The sequence below is a fragment of the Lichenostomus cassidix genome, chromosome 3 (assembly GCF_008360975.1).
Source record: "Lichenostomus cassidix isolate B80296 chromosome 3, HeHo_3.0, whole genome shotgun sequence".
NCBI classification, from domain to species: domain Eukaryota; kingdom Metazoa; phylum Chordata; class Aves; order Passeriformes; family Meliphagidae; genus Lichenostomus; species Lichenostomus cassidix.
Genome location: NC_139483.1, coordinates 24132677 through 24151818, shown reverse-complemented (window position 1 = coordinate 24151818; position 19142 = coordinate 24132677). Strand labels below are relative to the sequence as shown.

The following is a 19142-nucleotide window of genomic DNA, read 5'->3' as shown; positions in this document are numbered from 1 at the left end:
AATTGCAGAAAGCTTTTGCATTGTACTGTCATTCCAGTCCTGTATTTTGCAGACTTCGAGCATCTCATCTATATTGTACCTCATGGAGATATTGTGCCACAGAGGGGAAATTTGAAGCAAGGATAATTACAATGACTAACATATATTTTCTTCAAAAGATTAGTGGCACTTTTGGAAGAAACTAAGCAGCATGGAAAGAGGTAAAATTTGGAGAGACACAAAGGAGGAAGGAGATCTCTTGCATTCAGCTTTGTATTTGAGCTAACCTCCCTAGGCAAGGAAATGCATGTGTATAACATGTTGTGCTTCTTGGGGCTGTCCTGTGTAGGGCTGAGAGCTGGACTTCCATGATGCTTTTGGGTCACTTCCAGCTCAGGATATTCTATGATTCTGTCAATGTTTCTGTGGGCAGGGACTCACAATATAGCACATCAAGCATTCTTAGCAGTCATCCCTGTTTTCTGGTTACAAGTTATTAGAGACCCCTTTAGAATGGGAGGATCTGGGCCACACAGGAGAAGACAGAGTTAGCTAAATTAAGTTTGAATAATGAGCAGGCAAGTATGCTAGACCAGGGGCCTTCAGTGATCCCACTCCTTTCTCATAAGAAAAGCCATCATCGTTGTGTTAGAAGTATAACATCCTCCAGTGATTGAAAACACTTGTAAGGTGATGGCAGCATGTTTCTGTTTGCATCCAAACAATAATCAAGATCTCACACAGTGATGATTTGTTGTCAGCTATTTTTCCTGCACTAAACAAGTCTGACACTAGCAGCCCACGAGCTAATTAACTCAAGTATCTGGCATGGGAATCTACATTATAGCTATCAGCAGCATATCCACAGAACTGAAATAACCAGCCAAGTGGACTGATGTTCTGGGGAGATGAAGAGTGTCTCCTGGAGGTAGAAAAGAAGAAAGATGATTGTTGATAAACAGGATTTTGACTCTTCCATCCCTTAAATTTATCTCTTAAGTTTTTTTTTTTTTTAAACACAACTTTGAAAGAAAACACTGAGCTGAATTCTTTAGGCTGAATATTGGCAACTTGTACTTTTATTTCCTTATTAATTTCTACCTTCCTTTCCAACGTTTCTGGTTTACCTTTACCCTCTTTTTAACACATAGAAATAGGTTCTGGCACCAGTTTGCTTTTAATATCTGCCCAGGTTCCTTGATGAGACAAGATTGTGGGATGCCTTGCTGTTCAGCACCTTTCACTTCTCCCTTGGGATACTGTTGGCATCAGACACTCCTGGGACAATAAGAATAGAGAAGCAGCAAAACCTTTCAGAATTCAACAGTGTTGGTAAAGTGCTCCAGAGTAGGCTGGAAGAGTTGAACTGTCCAAGATGAAAAGGCAACACAAACAAACTGAATAAATAGGACATTAGTATTTTGGCACCTCATCATGTTGCACATATTTCAGGGTTTTTTTTGGTATGTCTTACAGAATTAGAACACTCATAATTTTGCTATCACTCCCACTATATTCAAGTAGAGCTATGTATTCTCAGCCCCTTTCAGAGTGAGACCTGAGTTGTTTTCTAATCAGGGAAAAAAACACTCCATTAATGTCCTGTCATCACTGTAACACTGAAAGCGAACTACCCTTAAAAAAAAAAAAAAGAAACAGAGACATGATTATGTGTCTTATGAGCAAGGAATAGATATATATGGCTGGGTCTACACAGAAAGTCTAGTTTAGTAGCTAAAGGCAGGTTCCAGGAGAGCTAATAGGGGCATAGATTTTTTTTAAACTTAATGCAGATTTGATCCTTTTTGAGCAGCCAGACAAGAGCTGTAGGGCCCATATCCTTTAAAGAATTTAAGCATTTGACTCACAAGGTCATATTTGCACACCAAAATTAAATACTTGTGAGCACTGTTTGGTAGCGAGTCACCTTTCTCATAAGGAAAAAGTAAAAGACTCTTGAGTACCAGAGGCCAACCAGAAAACATGCAGAAGAGAGGGCTGTTTCTGAAAACTTGTCCCTTTGCTGAATGTTTCTTCAAAGGCAGAAGTTTCTCTCCAAAGCTGCACTACAGTGATCTGTTCCCACCTGTCTTTTGTATAGCAGATACTGGCACAGAGTGAGAGTTCTAAAAGATATTTCTGACCCTCAAAGACTGGGGAGCTAGAGGAGAATCATTCTGTTTAAGTTGAATTTATTGCATAGAAAGGGGGTACAAGAGTCATTAAATCCCAAGATAATATAAGGAATGGGATAAATGACTCCTCAGAACATACATACTCCTTGGGAGCACAGGAAGTCTGAATAGCTGTGTTTAAATCAGTAACAAGCATACCCCAATTACACTATAATTGTCTAGCGCAAGAATTCAGATTTAGGGCTTGAACCACTTATCAGTTATTAAGGAGGGAGTTTGCACTGTCATTTGAAGGCCCCATTACATCAAACACATCAGCTGGCTCTCAGCTGATCTAACTCCAGTAACAATGTCACACTGGCACCCATCTCAAGAGCTGAGCATATTGTGCTAAAATCAGTGCTGTGCTGAGCCAGAAAGGAAGAGACTTAGCCACCCTTTTATCTACTCTTGAGTTCTTAAACTGGCCTTAGTCGTCTGGTATTGGTAGCCCACAGAAAGCTGGTTCCAAGCTGTATGTTTGGGGTCTGATCCATTATGGTCAGCCCAAGGTAAGCTGAATGTAAATGGCTATGTGAAGTTGCACCTTTTGAAAGTAGATGTGAAGCTGGCTTTACCATTTACTCTCTCCAGATTTGAAATTATCTCAGCTTCTTGGCCCATTTCAAACAATGACTAAACAAAGAAGGGGGGGGAAAAAACCAACCAAGCCCAAAACAAACCACTAAAAACTTGAACTCTCTTTTTGTCTTGCCACTGTTTAATTGGGGGACAATTTAGTTGTACATCTATGACAGTGTTAAATTACATTTATTGAGAAATAATTTTTGCAGCCATGCATACACTTTCTCTTGCTAGCTTTTGTATTGACCTATAAGATTTCACTACAGAATTGTTTTCCAGGTTGCTGCTGTACAATCTGAGTGTTAGTCATCAAATTAATTCCTGCTTCTGCTGGTCCTTCCACAGTATTTTCTTTTCTTTTTGTTTTTATTTCCCACATGTTGATTTCATCCTGCCTTGGGTCATTTACTATTATTCAGTTAATCCACTCTAACAGAGTGGCAAATGAGACTGGCACTGAAGGTATGCCTGCTGCTGATTCCCAGCAGCTTTTAACATCATAATTGCAGCAGAGGACATTGTGAAAATCAAGTTAGTCCTTGTAACATAGTATGTTTGTTAGCTCTATGCAAACTGATCACAAGTAAGTCTGTATCAGGTATGGGTCATAAAATTAAACTCACTTCCTTTATTTTAATACTTTATAAGGAATCTGGCAGCTGCATGCATCAAACCTGAAATTATCATGTTCAACAAAGCCAGGCATTTATATTTTATATTTTATAAATACTTTTCCTTAGAGCAAAATACTTTTCCTTCGAGGAAAACTTGTGAAAACATCAACAAAAAAAATGTTGCATGCAACAGTGATTTTAGAAGGTTCCATTGTTCCTATTTGCTCTTGCTTGTTTTCTCCTTTGTACGTGTTACAGCTTACACACTTAAAAGTTCCTAGCTAGGTTTTGCAAATCCATATATATGAGGGGCAAAGGCCTCTCCTATAGGTTCAAGTCCCCTAAAACTCAGGGGCCCAAACTCCTCTGAAAGAAATACCACACCCTAGGTTATTTCTATTGAAGCCTCCAAAGAGATGTTGTTGGGAATTGCACATCCTAATTGCAGAGTGGACATAATGTGAGTCAGTCATGAGACATGCTGTGTGTGTTATGAAACTTCACGAGGATTCAGATCCGTGTGCACAATGGGGTGGTAAGTGCAGTCATGCCTTTGTGCACGTCTGTGCCTGGAGACGTGTTGGGAAGTGTCTTCAGCAAGAAGCCCCCACCTTCTAGCTTCTCTAGAAGGCTGTTGAATGATTTAATAAGGTTTTTTTAAGATGACATAACCATTCCACAAACAAAGTGCCACGTACTTAATAGTTTAATACTAAGGAAGGGAAGATGAGGACATGTCAGTAAAGAAGATCTAATTTTATTATGATTTAAAGTTGATTCCTGTCACAAAATTGCTGAAAGCATAATTTTTTCAGATTCCACTCAGTTTCCAGGGAAATATACCCTAAGATATGCTGTTAACTTAACCCAGACAGGGAGAAATAAAATCAGTTAGAGCAAAGATGAAGCAGCACCTCTGAACTAGGGTTGTCATTGTATTTATTGTGTGTCATTGAACATATGTGAATACTGCATTATGGAATTCCTAGAGTTAAGAGATCAGGATCTGGCATGTGCTGACATCTTTTATATCTCTATACTCAGGTTTCTGCAAATGCAGGACACCAGATAGATGATCTGAAGCAATTAATTCTTTCATTTAAAAAAACCCCCAAATGTTAATCCCTATACTCTGTGCTTACAGCATGTGGACAAATGGAAATGCCCTATCTTGATAATGTGATTATGTGTAATGTATGTAAGTGTTGTAATGGCTCCTCGAAAGGAGAACACATAGTTCTCCATGTTGCCTGCTCCTTGGGGAAAATGACTGTGCTGAGCAGAAGAACAATTGGTATGACCCAAAGAGTGAGAGGTGTTGCAGTCTCAGCACCAGTTTTGCACACAGGGAAGTCAGCAGTGAGAAGGCAAACTCTTTAAATATAAGAAAATCCAATTGTTGGAGACCATGTGATTACTTAGAAAAGCTCTGAAAGTGAAAATTAAAAATATATCATGTTAAGGCACTGATATATAACCTTGACACAAGGATGTACTTTTGGCAGAAGCATACTGTAAACAAGAAGTAAATGGAAAGCCACTGCCTTAATGAGCTATCAGTCTTGGGCTTGTGACAAGATGCAATCAGAGAAGGAAACAAACAAATGGATAGGAGCTGAAACAGAGAAGGATGTGGGAAGGATAGTGCAAGAATGCTTTTTCATAGACATGCTGTGTGCATAATATCACAGCGAGCAAGGGGGCCCTGGGAGTCTCCTGCTTCATGTTGTGGCTTATTTAGGCACAACTCCCACAGACTTCTGAAAGGGTTTTGTCTTAAACAGAACCATGGAGGGGAAATTGGGGCTCGTCACAAAATGACGCTCAGGTATGTACAAATGAATCAATGTGCTTCCCACTATGCTGGCTTAGTGTTGCCAAAAAAAAAAAAAAAAAAGGCAAGCAAGCTTGGAAGAAACAAAAGCACAGCTTTTTGTAATTATAGATCTTTTTGAGTTAGTCTGAGCCCTCCCCTTTCCTTCCTTTACCTTCCGCTTCTCCTCCCAAAATAATAACACATTTTGCCAATAATTTTGAGGAAGTCTCAGTGGGCCAGATGGAATTCAAAGAGAGGGATCTAATAGAGTTTTGTTTCATTCTTTTTTTTTTTTTTTCTCCTGTTTTTTTCCCCCATACCCTGATTTCCTACTTGCAATTTCTTTCTTTGGCTTATTGCATGACATGGAGGTGGTGATGCAAAAATAGAAGTTAATGGTACTACCACTGTTTGTTTCTATTAACGTTTACATGTGAAATGAAGGCATTTTGGAAGAGAACCAGACTGGCCAGTAAAACCTTTCACCCTCGTAAACTGTACATTTGGTTTGATTTTTGGCTTAGATCCCAGAACTTGTCACAAGCTTTATTATAAAGCTGTAGTTCAGCTAGAGTTTTGTTAGCTTTATTGCAACAGATCCCCTCCTCCTCAAAAAGAAAAAAAGGAAAAGAAAAAGCAAGCAGACCAGCAAGAAAAGCTTTTGTCCATTCCGAATCCTTTTCAAATTCTAGAGAAAATATACTAGAAAATGCAATTTGCCAGATAACTGGTCAGCATCAATCATCAGAATATAAATGAAGTTTATCTAAAATTTATGAAAAATATACATCACCTCCTTAAAATAGTCCAAGAGTGACTAATCACATAAACAATAAGGCAGTCACCAACACTCAAGCATGTTACAACTTCTGAGAAAGCACAGGCCTAGTAATGCCAAAGAGGAGTCTACAGATTGACTGGAAATGATATGGACATCTGGAGAGAAGATTTTTTTTTTTTTGTATCTACTTTCCCAAAGGGGTAATTTAGCTCTGCATGAGTTGACTCAGGGAATATATGAGAGAAAAAAAAAAAGAAAAGAAGATAAAGGAATGTGTTATGATGCACAATTATAAAACTATTGGCCTCATCCTGCTTTCATGCATCCTGTGTCTCTCATGCACTGAATCCCCTTGGTTCAGGACCAAGTACAAGTGAGAGCAGTGTGGGATCACTGATAATGGGATTTAAGGGGAATGCTTTATAGCATAACCATTAATATTTTTTAACCTATTGCTGCAGATTGAATGGTTATAGAGAGAATATGTAGATCTGCTCTGAAAGATCATTTAGTTTGCAGCCCTTGGTTGGAATTTGAAACATGGTCTTGTGGCTGTGGGTCTAATTTGAGATGCAGAAGATCAAAGTTTGACTGTTGCTCCTGTCAGTCAATTCCCATGTGATCCTTGAGTATGTAACTTATGCTGCCTATATTTCAATTCCCTGTTGAAGAAATGGTAACCAGAAGATTTTGAGACTTGTTTAGGCTTGTTTAGATTTTGGTGCCTAATTTCAATGGGCATAATTGAAAGCCAGTGCAGCACCACAATGTGGTGATTTCTTGTTTTCCCATTGGAAAATATAAAGTCAAAAAAGTTTGAAGTTCCTGGAGAACCTATTGAACTGACTCCCATGTCTCCTTCAGTAGTTGTAGTAGGGCTGTCTGGAAAAAAATATCCAGGGAGCAGGATTACTTGAAAATCTCTCTTCTCATGCAAAAGGTTTAGTGTTCAGATGTGAGCAGTATTTTTTGTGGATGGAAGGACACATGTTTTCTTCTTACTGCTCTTGAAAAGCAAGGAGTTTGGCTCAGCATCATTTAAATCTGGTTCCCATGCCCAGGCCATGGTTGGTAATGATAATGTCTGAATCCTTCCTGTGGAGCTGTGCTGGAAGCTTCACCTTACTGGGACCAAGTATGGGCCTGGTAGAATCATTGTCCTTACTGGTGACCAAATCACTCCCAGAACTTGTCCTCCTTCCTGGAGTACAGCATTGTCTGGTGGTGCTTTGCTGTGGGTCATGTAATGCAAAGTTAACAGTGCACCAGTGATGGCCATCGCAACCTGTTGAAAGGAGAATTTGTGTGGCAGGTGAAGACTGGACACACATGATCATTAGCAGCCTATTGAACTGAGAATCTTTGTGGCAGATGAAGATTGGACACACAGGATCGTTAGCTTTAGGCAAGGAGGACAGTTAGTTATGTAGGAAGTGCAATGTAGCACATTGCTATTGAATTTAAGTTTGCAAGCAGTGTGTGTAATCCTCAAGGAGTCCTTAGTAAACATCGATTTGCAAACTTTAATCTGATAATCAGGAATTTTCAAACTGTACTTGAGAGTTTGCTTGGATTACAAGTAAAGAATGCAAAAGTAAAATTAGGAAAGGCTTGCATCTATCACTAAGAGGAAATCCAAATGCATGAGGAAACTGAGCCCACCACTGTATGGCACAGCACATATTCTGTGCTGTGTTGAGAATGAGATTGTTTTAACAGTCAGCAGGAGCCAGAGCCTCAATACCTCTAAAAATCTGTCTCTGTGCTTTACATTCTTATTGCTTTCTTTGAGGGGGAGGAAGGTTTGAAGGTCACAGAATTGGGCCATTTGTGTAACCAGAACCAGATGATTAATTACTTTTTTAAGGATTTTGTTTCTCTGAAAATTTTATCCCAGAAAAGCAAGAGGACACACAAAGTCTGTGGTTGAAATTAAATTATATTAAGATTACAGAAATATTGTACATCACAGTTCTGTGGGAAGTGGCTTTTCATTGTTTAGCATAAGAAAAAGCCTTGTTAGTTAGGCTACACAGCTGGGGTATATGCTGTGTAACTTGTTTTGTTACAAACCTTTAGTGTTGTACACAAACTGAAATAACATATATTGGAAAGACTCAGACTGAAAAGAAATCAGTTAGCACAATTAACATTCAAACTAGATTAAGTGCCATTTTAGTTTAAAAAACCCTCACACTTCATTCTTTCATGCTCCCCCCTAGAAAAATTTGGAACTCATCACTGGAAATATCACCTCAAAAATCTTTTTCTGCTTTCTGTTATTATAACCAGAGATGTATGTACTCATTTGAGCAAAATAAAAATGAATTAAATTTTTTTTAAACAAGAAACAGATCCAGATGAGGATTTCAAAATTATGAGAACACTTTTTTTATTTAGATTTCTGGTATGTTCTAGGAAAAATGCTGATTATTATCAAATGTGGAAGACTAGGTTACAAAGCCCATTGAAACCTCTGGGAAAACTGAAAACAATTTTGATATGCTTTAAATCTGTCTCTTTCTAGAACAGTCTCTGGACATAGTACATGGAATGGACTGAAAAGTATCTTGTTATGCTGCTCCAAAGGCTATGTTTATCATGGCAAACTGACAGGTTTGAGCACTGCCAAACAGTCTGTTTCCTTCTACCAAAAACGTCACACTTTTTTGGCCCAGTTTTGGCTTGGGCTGTCCAGCTTCTCCCAGTTAATGACCAAACATTTTTTGGGTGACTGTTGTGGAACTAAGGCTCTTCCCAAGAGGTAGCACTTATGTGGCAACTGGATTTAAGTACAAAGAGAAGGGCTGTTTATGTGAGTCCAGACCATTCTGATGCTGTTCATTCTCAGAGCTGGAGAATGGTTCTGGACATATTAGCAGGCCAAAGGTTTAGTAGAAGAGAGGCCTCTGTCAACTCTATCCAAAAATCACTTTTTTTCAGTGAAGTCTCTGTTTTCAGATGAGTTTACTCTGGAACTCTACTATTGTAGTTTCTCGTTTCCCCTTTCAATTTTCCCTACCCTTGTTCAGCCTGTGAGTTGATCCCAGCAGCAAACAGCAATGGAGAGAGCTAAACAATACTGCAATGGACAGAATTATATAGAGTTCATGCTGTCTTCTGCTGGACCTCTGCTGTGTGTCCAAAATCCCATGGCAGCACTATGTTTCCAGGAGCTGGCCACACTAATCCAGGATGAGGAAACTCAGAGGGGCTGGTACCATATCAGGCATTTTCTTTTCCAGCTCTTGGTTGGACACTGCTGGGCAGTGCGCTGGGCTGTGCCCATCCTGGCTGGGACAGGAGGTGAGCAGCAGTGCCATGTCCTCCAGGTTGAGCTGCTCCACAATTCCCTTAGAAGAAAGCAAATCCTCAGCTACTTTTCATCTGAACTGCTTTCTAGCAGTTTTGTCTTAGCGTCCCTTAGCACCAGGAGCAGGGTGAGTCCATTCCTTCTAAAGGTCCCACCCTTCATGAATGCCACTGAATGGGCTTTTTACACGGTAAAGTTTGACCTAAGACTTTTGATGTTCTGAAAGGCGTCCTTTTTGCAACGAGTAGCATTACATTAAAAGGACAATTTTGTTCTCTCACTGGAGTGAGAGCAGAATTGGGGTTTCTGCAATTTTTCAGTGCGCTGTAGCTTAGCTATAACACAATCCCCCTGATGTTTCTGGTGATGATAAATAAATGTATTTATATGTATTGCTCTTACATTCTTGGTACTGAGGAAACAGAACAATAACATACTCTTGTCGATACAAGCACTGCCCTGGGAATTGGCTAATTAACATAAAGCTCAGCCCTGCAGGGACATTTCCAGGTTCATTTTTTGCTGCCTCAGCAAACTACAGGGTTTGGGCTCTTAACTACTTTCAGATGCTCTTTGTCTTTCAAGAAAGAAATAAAGAACATCCACATTGCTTTAGGCAAGTTAATGATTCTAAAGAACACTTACCTTTTTACCATATGCTTCACGGCAGATTAAAATCCTGAAGGAGCTAAGGATTATATACCATGTACAGTCCTTTGGTAGAAAAAACATGCATTCTGAACTAGAATGAATGAATGTGACATTTGCATTCATTGTTTTTCCAGACTGCATACTGAGAATATTTGATTTTACTCAAAATAATACCAAAGCAGTGGTTTTGTAGGTGCTTTGATTTCTCAGAATCTCTTGAAGTTATAACAACCAGCTTACAGTGAGAAATTTGTATAACTACTTCTGTAAAATTCAAAGGAAATCTGGCCTAATTTGCAAAGAGGAGATATGCCTAAAATCTTGAGAAACTCATACTATTTTTCTCTTGTGTGAGATCATATTTGTTTATGTGAAGTACATACTTTTCTTTCACATTCTTTTCTTTGGACCACAAAACAAAAGTTTTCTGTATTCGGGAAAAATATGTGAGAAAGGGAAAAAAAGATTAAATTAAATTTGAATTTTACTGGTAAAGAAAAGCTAACTGTTTTTATTAGTTTTCTCTAGATTGCTAGATTTGCTCTGCTGCTTATACTGTTTGTTATTATTATGCATCTATTCTTAATAGAAATCTGCCTATTGCTACCATTTATGAATGAACAAGATCCCATTCTGCAGCTCATAAAAATCAACTATGGAAAATAACAGTAGAAAAATTTTCTGACAGAGGGTTGAAAACTGTTTGATGGGTCCTCAAGGGCTGCAGCTAAAAGGACTCTGCTAAAAGTTACATGTGAGTGAGCACAGATACTTTCAAAGTATTCTGTAAAAGCAGAAAAATAAGTGTATGTGCAAAGTGCTCATGGGAGAAAGCCAGCACCAGAGTGCATGCAGATACATGCAACACCCAGAATTCTGTGTTGTACACAGGTTTGCTTGTTGGTGCATGAATTTTGTGAGGGTACTTCAGGCATGACTATCAGAAGATTGGGTGTGGGTATTACTGTGTGTGCCTATCAGAACGAGCTATTAAGGTTACCCAAAACCTTCTGAGTCTGGTGTATAGGTTTTGCAAATCTTACCCATTTGGGTATATGTGCCAGCCCTTTTTTTTCTTCCACAAATTTCAAACATAATAGTGCAATGTTTGCTGAAAATAGACAAAATCCTGCGAAAACGCACACCACTTCACTCTCAATCAGTTATACTGGAAAGGTTTAATTTGGGTCACTGTGGCTTTTGAGTTTCAAAATAGCGAAGTGGTAAGAAGGGAACTTTAAATCAAACTAGGAGAACTTACAGAAATCAGGAAGGTAGGAGAAAGTGAAATCTGCTAGGGAGTCAGCAGATAGCTGGGGCTACCCAGGCAGGGTGACACTTAGAATAGAAGAGAGACTCACTGTGAGAGAGGAGGGACCACAGGCAGAAGCAGGGAAAAGGAAAGATTGCTACAGCAGTATTTTGAAGAGGATGAAGCAGCAAGTGTCAGTCTTGGGGTGATCAGAAAAAACCCCAGCCTTTGTGCCCCTCTAGCAATTGGAACTGCAGTATGTGAAAGCCACTGAGGATCTTCATTTCCTTTTATCCCCATCCATATGAGCACTGGGAATTTACTACTGCCACCATCAACCATGAAAAGTGTCGTGCTAGTTGCAGAGATCTGTGCCATGGAGTTCAGTATTTCCAGCACTGCTGATTCTGGGAGCCAGCAAATGCAATGATGCCAAAAATATGCTAATGAAATCTAAGTATTCTTCTTTATTTACATGTAATTAGATACCACTCTCATTACCAGTATAATAACTTTTAATTAATTTAGTCTGCTGTTAGTGCCCGGAAAAGCTTAAGGAAAACTAGGCATGGGCAACTAGGTTTTATTTAACTTTTCCCTGGAGATTCTTCCCTACATGCAGCCACCATGGCTGTCTGTCAAACAACAGCAGCAGGCTAAAACAGAGGGAACAGTGCATTTTGCCTTTATTGTCAGGAAGTGTCAGAAGTATTAATAGCCTAAATTTTGCTGGCTAGCTAAAATTCTCACACTGCAATCTTGTGCATCAGCATTTTTTTTTACCACAGATGGTCATTTATGTAACATGGCTGGAAACTGTGGCTGTGTTCCACAGCAACAGGAAAATGGGATACATCTGCACTGTGTGGGGAAAAATACAAATGAAGTAGAAGCTATGCAAGCATTTAAATTAAAGGGAAACAGGACTGTGATAAGCCCTGGACTACATGAGCAGGAAGAGAGTGTCAGCCTCACCCATGCCCTGAAAAAATGGTCACATTCGTGGGCTCCTCTATTGTACTGAGTGGAAGTTTGTTTATGCGGGACCTTCCTTCCCTCAGGACTTCCTCTGAGAGGATATGTCGTCACTGTTCAGTAGGGGTCAATTGTTATGCATTCAAAACTCAAACATAAAATTGTATCGCTGTATTCAACAAAGTGGAAAAGAATAAATAAGATTTCTCCATTTACATATTTAGAAACGTGCCACAGTTATTCTTGCTCACTAATAGTTTCAGAGAGCTGAGAAAAATCTACAATTTTCTACAAAAATCTACAAAAATCTGCAATACAAAAATACAAGTCTAGTAGCTGGGATAATACTGTTTTACATGTATCCCAAACACACCACTCAGTATTTGACAAATCTCACTTTTTCCAGCTCTGTCTGTCTATGGCTGATGTGGCAATATGATTTAAATGGAGGAAGGCTAAAAAGACTGCAGCTTTAAAACCTTTTACAACTTTTTAAAAACTTTTAAAAGTTGTGGTCTTATGGGAATAGTCAAGTTTGTTCCGTGTCTTGGACCATACTGCTCTGAATCTGAGTTGCTCTGTCTGAGCACTTTTGTGAGGATATATTTGCAGCTGGGGTGTCACTAGAGTTCTACTTTTTTATTGCGATAAAGCAGGAATATTGTTTGAAATAGAAGGCGCTAATATTGGTGTGGCTTTCCCTTTGTTGTTGTGTCATCAGTCAAACAAAATAACTCTGGAAAGAGATTTGTGGATGGGGAATATGCTGAGCTCATGGAGTGACAGTGACAGAATAAGAGGTTGGAAGAGCTCTCTGTAGATCAACTCAGCCAGCCTGGGTCAGGCAGGGTCAACTAGAGCAGCTTGGCCAAGACATTGTCTGCTTAGGTTTTGTCTCCCAATAGGGGAAACTCTACAACCTCTCTGAGCAACCTGCTCCAGTGTTTGGTCTCCTTCATGGTAAAAAAAAAAAAAAAAAGTTTTGCTCTTATGTTTAAATGGATTTTTTTGTATTTTGTTTTGTGCTTTTTCATTGTTTGTGTGCTTTTGTCAAGCTCATGGTAACTGTGCTGTTTTGACACCAGCCATAGCAGAAAGCAGAGAAGGCACACAAGAAAGTGTGGTTGGCAAGTCCTGGTCTGTTCCCCACGCACAAGAAGTTGAGTAGACTGTCACCAGACAGACCTTGGTTCACACTCTCATATCCATTTGGCACTAGCCTAAGGGATATCTGAAAACAAAGGAACATTGGGAACCCACCAGGATCCAGAGCAGTCTGCAGGGCACGCATTTGACCAGAGAGCACCACAACCATGACCAGTATTGAAGTCTCCTTGGCTTTCAGTGTCCGTGAAGTCCTTCCCTATTGCATGGTCTAGGCTAAAAGTAAGTTGCTGATCCTCACACAGATTTTCCTAAGGGTGCAGTAAAGCAAACACGGGCACAAGAAAATGTCATTTAGTCTTTCCAGTGGAAAACTCAGGGATTTTCTTCCAAGGGAAATATACAAAATAGAGCATATCACACCATTACAAACTGGTGTCAACTTCTCTTTTAGATAAAGCACCATAATCCAGGAGCTGATTTTATGCCAGCTAAGGACCTGATCCAACATTTTAAAACCAATTCCTCCCTACTTCCTACCTTTCTCTGCCTCTTCCTCTCCATACCCAAGACACACGATGGAAATACCCAGGTTTTTCAGCACAGGAATAGGCGGAGGGGCTTTCCTTTCACACACGTCCCCGCAACCTTTCCGGGCCGTCCCAGGCCACCAGCCTCTGCATCCCATCTGAAAGAATGTCGCCTGTGAGGCAGAAATTCCCACCATGGGAATCGCGCCTCTGTGTCGCGCAACAAAGGCCAGCGCATTGTGTCCCTGTTAAGCGGGTGTTAAAATGCGCATATGTTGCCAGGGCTATTGCAGGCGAGGGCCCATTTAGGAAGAGGAGGTTTTTCCCGACCGCTGGCTGCTCTGAATCCCCCATATTAGCACATTAGCGCACATGCAGCAGCCTTATCAGATTAGCTACACTTGTCACAGATTAGTTCACCCTGTGAAGGAGCCGCAAAGGTACCTTTGACCATTCATTCAAAAGAGCCAGAAAAGTTTTTTTTTCCTTGTTTTCAACCATCAGAGTGCAAAGCAAATTAAAAGGAAAGTCTCTCTCTCTCTCTCTCCCCTCCCCCGATTTTGGTAATAGGATAATGAAAGGATAGGTGGACTACACAGAGAGACATTAATGGGTACCTAATATTCATCTAGAAGATATTTATTTAACCCCTTAAAAACACTGATGTGTTTTCTTTCCTCACCAATGTCAATAGTCCTTTGAGAAATGAACTTTCTGAAGCTCAAAGTGGATTTTTTAAAATGTTTTCCTTCTCTGTCTCCCCCTTGCCCTCCTTTTTTATGGCAGTTAATTTGCAGCGTGGCTCAGTGGTCTCTATTCTGCAGGTTAGGGGTGGGGGAGAGGAAAGAACTTGCTAATGGCTCGTTACATTATTTTTTTAACCCATCTTGCTCCTTAAAATATTTTGAGAGCTGGTAAAACAAACAGTGACTTGAAATACCTTTGGTATGACTTGCAGTCTACACAGGCATTAAGACTGAGCTTAGAGAAGACAATAAGGCCTTGGAAGTGTAGTGACAGCAGAGATTCCAGCAGCCATCTCTGAATGAACTTGTGGTGAAGGAGGCCTAGAAAGTTACAAAAACATACAGCTGAAATTGCTGGTTAGCATTCACACCTCTGGCATAAAAAAAAAAAAAAATTCTGGAAGGAAACTGTGGTGAGGAAGGAATGCAGCAATTCCTCACACCTCAGTGCTTTCTAGGGGAGGTGTTCCACATCCTTGTGCCAGGTGTAGCATTACTGTGCTCAGTTGGAGCTTGTCCACTGCTGCAGATTAGCTGTGCTGCCTGCATGTGGGACACAGAGGGGACAAACCCAAGGCAAAAGTGCTTTTCCAGGATGGATGTTCCCTTTGGAATAAATGTGGGCTGGGAGAGTAGACCCTCAATCACCACTCAAGGGTCTAGTGCAGAATATTTTGTCTTGGAAATGAAGAAATCACAGACCGAACTGTGACTGTTTTTTGGGTTTGGGTTGGTTTGCTGTTGGTTTTTTTTTTTTTTGTTTGTTTGTTTGTTTTTTTTGACCTTGATTGCAGGTATCCAAACTGCATTATCATTAGTAGAACTTTAATTGCTAGTTCTTTGTTCAACTTCTTCCACAAATACTGGAGCACAATCAGCGATATTGTTTACCACTCTGTTTCTCCACACAAGCTTAAACCTGGCTGGTTGCATGTGCTGTTTGTAAACAGCAAAAAGGACAATAGACCAATTGTAAGGGCTCTAACGTGTTACCAGAGGCTGGAGTTTCACTGCTTCTGAGCAAACAGCCCCACAGTGTGCTCTGAAATGCGTGTGATCATACTCTTCTAAGAAAGCTCTAACTTTAAGTTCAGAGCCCTTCTTTTTGGTTCTGTGGTCATTTTTGACAGCTAAATCCTAGTGGTGACTGACTTTGTAGATCCTGTTGAAATACAAATATATTTCTCCTATGGTAATTTTTTATTTCATTGTTTTCAACTCATAGTGCCACACCAATAAGAGAGGGCTGGGAAGGAGGTGGCAAAACTATCCCTTGGAACCTTATGTCAAGAAAACTTACAACTCTGATGATGCCTCCCAGCTCTAAGTTATAAACAACTCCAATTTATGATCTAGAGAGGCAACAGCAGTACTAGTGAAGCAGGGAGAAATATGTGGGAGAAATCAAACAGCTTTTGCTTCTTGTTAGTTGTTGAAAATGGTCTCCATGTTAGAAAGTTACCAGAAGAGTTCATTGTGACATCTGTTTCTCCTATTGTCAGAAAGGATGATAAAACCTGACATTATTAATTTCCTGTTTTGTTTTCTGATAAAAAGCATCAGTATTTTTATTTTTATATTTCCACATACACCTAGTTCAGTATAGTAATTTCAAAATTCTCTTGTGTTATATATAAATATATTCATGGTGTCAACTGATTTCTTCCAGTTTTTAATTTTTGTTTTGAAATGGTGTGATATTAAAAAGAACAGTGAAAGTAGAATTCTAGTTAAAAAATCAATATTTCCCTATCAGTCTAGGAATTATTTCAGTATTTCTGTGAAAAACAGTTTTTCAGTCTTCCACTGACACCTTTCCAATACACCTACTGGGAGTCTATCAAGTTTAGGCAATGCCTCGAGGTCATTAATCTGAATTTAGCAAAGCCTGGGTCAGAGTATGAATCTTCTATTTCCATTAGTTATTGTTACAGTGCTCTCCAAAGTGTCACCTGTTTTTCCAGTGAGAGTAAAGGGTCCCAGTTTGAGGGACCCCATTGAATATGAAAGTGCTGACTTTGACACACCCCTTAACTGAGTGTGGTCTGCAACAATGTGTGTGTATTGGTGCTGAGGATATAAATTAGAGTATTTTCACAGCCTTGATTCAAGTCAAAGCAGTAATATTCCCTGCCCCCAACCAAAATTTAACCACAGTCTATTAAACGTTTGATTTTGACTCTAAAGATAAAACAGTCTTGCCTTGAGCAAAAGAGACTAGGATCAAGACCTCTGGAATTTTATGTTTAGATTCATGTAGCTGTGTCCACGGCACATAATTTTCTTATAACTTTCTATCTTTCTCCACAGCCCACATTGGCTGGCAGTGTGGCAAACTGATCTGTGAGTTACCAAAGCAGTCATGACACAGAGCATGTGGGGTCAGAAAGCAGTAGGGAGGCAATGCCGTTGGGGATGGAGATGGAGAGCTGCTGCTGGCTGTTATCCATATGTGATGGCAAAAGAGGAAAGCTTGGACAGTATGTTTCCTGGCAGGAGCTGAGCATCACTGCCTCTCTCCCCAGCCCTGTCACCTACCCACTTGCTTTTGTCACCTCAAGTGGTCTGGCTCATGGGCAGAGAAGAAACTTGTGACGTGGCACACAGCTTTGAGCCTTCGGTTCTTGGCTTTGGTCATTTTATGACCTAGTCAGAAGCAATACACAATTTCTTTGAACTGTCCATGACCTTTTAAAAACTAATGTCTATCAAAATATCAACAGCACATTATTGAATTTTACGAGTAGCCCTTACTTGTTTCAACAAACATCTCCTTATTTTAGCACACTGGATTAAACTCAGGCTTCATCAAACATGAATAATAAATCAATTATTTTAAAGACAGGAGAGCTGCTTCGCTTCCAAGTCTTTCCCATGCTGATGAACTCCTACAAGCTCCATGGCTGCTGACCTGGTCTGGGAGCCTCGTTCTAATTGATAATGTTGCTCATTGTGGGAACAGTGGCTACGCAAATCCCGATGCTTGGTGTGCGGATTTGCATTCCAATACTCTCTGTGCTCTGTAAGGGTGTGCAGGGCTGGTGTGCTGGCTCTCGAAGCACAATGGGAATTATGGATATGTGTCTCTGGGCCAACAATTATTTCCATGTGCTTGCTAAATGAGTGCAGGGAGAGAAGACTTTCCTCTTGTTTAGTGTCTATCGCTGTCTTTGGTGCTGTATTGCATTTTAATACAAACCTCCCCCCACAAGTGCCTCACCCCAGCCCTGTTAGATATTTGCCTGGCTTTCATTAAAACAGCAGTGGATGAATAGCTGGAAGTTCAGGGCTGGAGGGCATCTTTGCTGAAGCTGAATCTTTGGTAAATAACTTTCTGCACTTTTGGAAGTGTTAAAAGTAACTAAGCACCTAATGAATGAGTACCTAAATAACTCCCACTAGTCTTTTTTGCTAGTAGGGGTAAATAAATAGTAAATGTTTTTTCAGCCGTTATATATTGTTGGCAGCTCAGACTTCCTATCATACGTGTGTAGGTTCACAGGCTAAAGAAAATCATGCTAGCATATATTTCCCTGTCTAGCTATCAGAAGCAACAGGTTTGGTAGGAAGAATTAGGCTTTTCCTTCAGTCCAAATAGGCTGGGCTACAAAAATAACAGTATCAGAGCAACAGCTGGCTAAGTCACATAATGCACTGCTATATAGTCTGGATTTCTTGTTTTCATTTCACTTTCCTTTGTTTTAGAGACAAAAGGGGAAGCCCTTGGGGGAAAAGTCTTCCAAGTTTAGTGCTTGACCAAAGCTGCCTGACTCTGATCTGCTCTGATCAGCAGCCTTTATTGACTGGAGCTTTGACATTTCTTTCTCTGAACGTAACATTGACACTGGAACCTCTGTCCAGCCACAGAACCAGCACCCAGCAGGCCCCAGTGCAGGGCAACAAGCTTTCTCACACTGCCCTTCCAACTGTTGAAGTGTTGTCTGCCATGGGCAGTCTCCAGGGTTAATAGATAAACCACCCTGTACAGTCATAAACATCCTAGATTCTGCCCTAAGGCTGCCCAATTAGCTATCACTCTGTGCTGTGCGGCTTCTATTTTAGAAAATGGTTTGAGGTCACCAAACTGTTCTTCATATGGAAGCAACCAGCATTTGCCAGTGCCAGATCTAAATGTAATTTAAAATCTGTGGCCTGTACCAGGGACTGATGGAGCTATGTTATGGATGGAGTGGGGATGGCTTGGACTCATGCAGTGGCAGCTCCTCTGTCAGGTGGCAAATGTTCCCTCTTCCCCCACTCCTGCTGTGCTGGGCTGTGCTGGCTGAGGGCAGCCCAGATCCTGAGCCAGCTGTGCCAACCACCTCATTTCAGTGCACTGCTCTTATGGAAAAGGAACAGTGATATCCTGATCAGGCATATTAATATGTGAAGCCAGAATTAGCTTTAGTGAAGAAAGTACTCCCTGAATTTATAGAGCAACTTCAAAGATTATTGCTGCAAAGGACACTTTCCAGTTTAATATTACTGGCTCCAAATTAGGCTGTATTGCTCTTGCTAAAAGGGCCATTTCTGTTGCTTCATCCTTTGATGGAAAATCACATAAGAATTTCATATAAAGGAAGAATGAAATGAAGAATACACTAGGTATTTTATCCAAGGTG

General features: G+C 40.2%; 1 long non-coding RNA gene across 4 annotated transcripts in view; it reads left to right on the top strand.

Annotated features, from left to right (window-relative positions):
- The first annotated feature begins 4823 nt into the window (after positions 1 to 4823).
- The window catches only part of LOC146439295 (uncharacterized), a 55375-nt gene continuing 41056 nt past the window's right edge, over positions 4824 to 19142 (top strand). The window contains exon 1 of one of the 4 annotated variants that reach the window (XR_014850743.1): positions 4824 to 5180. This is a non-coding gene — a long non-coding RNA (uncharacterized LOC146439295). Of the gene's footprint in view, positions 5181 to 9125; positions 9390 to 19142 lie in introns of those variants that run through there. The other 3 variants (XR_014850740.1, XR_014850739.1, XR_014850745.1) reach the window with 3 other exon arrangements.